The sequence below is a fragment of the Tupaia chinensis genome, unplaced genomic scaffold, assembly GCF_000334495.1.
Source record: "Tupaia chinensis unplaced genomic scaffold, TupChi_1.0 Scaffold000558_1, whole genome shotgun sequence".
Lineage (NCBI taxonomy): Eukaryota > Metazoa > Chordata > Mammalia > Scandentia > Tupaiidae > Tupaia > Tupaia belangeri.
Genome location: NW_006160070.1, coordinates 1,844,916 through 1,845,271, shown reverse-complemented (window position 1 = coordinate 1,845,271; position 356 = coordinate 1,844,916). Strand labels below are relative to the sequence as shown.

At 69.4% G+C, this 356-nt stretch overlaps 1 protein-coding gene across 1 annotated transcript in view; it reads left to right on the top strand.

Moving 5' to 3' along the window:
- Positions 1-356, top strand: part of LAMA5 (laminin subunit alpha 5) — a gene marked incomplete in the record, with an annotated part of 67,947 nt that overhangs the window by 11,806 nt on the left and 55,785 nt on the right.

Sequence of the window (356 nt, the reverse complement as noted above, 5' to 3'; positions counted from 1 at the left end):
GCCGCCCCGCCTGCCAGCCTCCGGAGAGGGGACGTGGTGGGAGGGACCCCCGGCAGCTCCTGAGGTTGGGGAGCCTCCCCAGCAGGTGGGCAGCACAGGGCCTGAGCCACAGCTGGGGTGGCGGTGGCGCCCGAGGTATACCCGGGCCCTGACTGGCACTGGGGCCTCTGCTCCAGCCCTCGTGTTTCCTGGTACAGCCTCTGGTCACTGAGGCCCCAGGCTGGGACAGAGGACATGGCTCAGGGTGTGTGGGCACCTCCCATGGGCTGCTTCTGTGGCGGATAAAGCTGTGAGGGTGCCCGGCCCACCAGCAGCTGCTCTGTGGGCACCTGGAGATCCCTGGGCATCGGCTACGT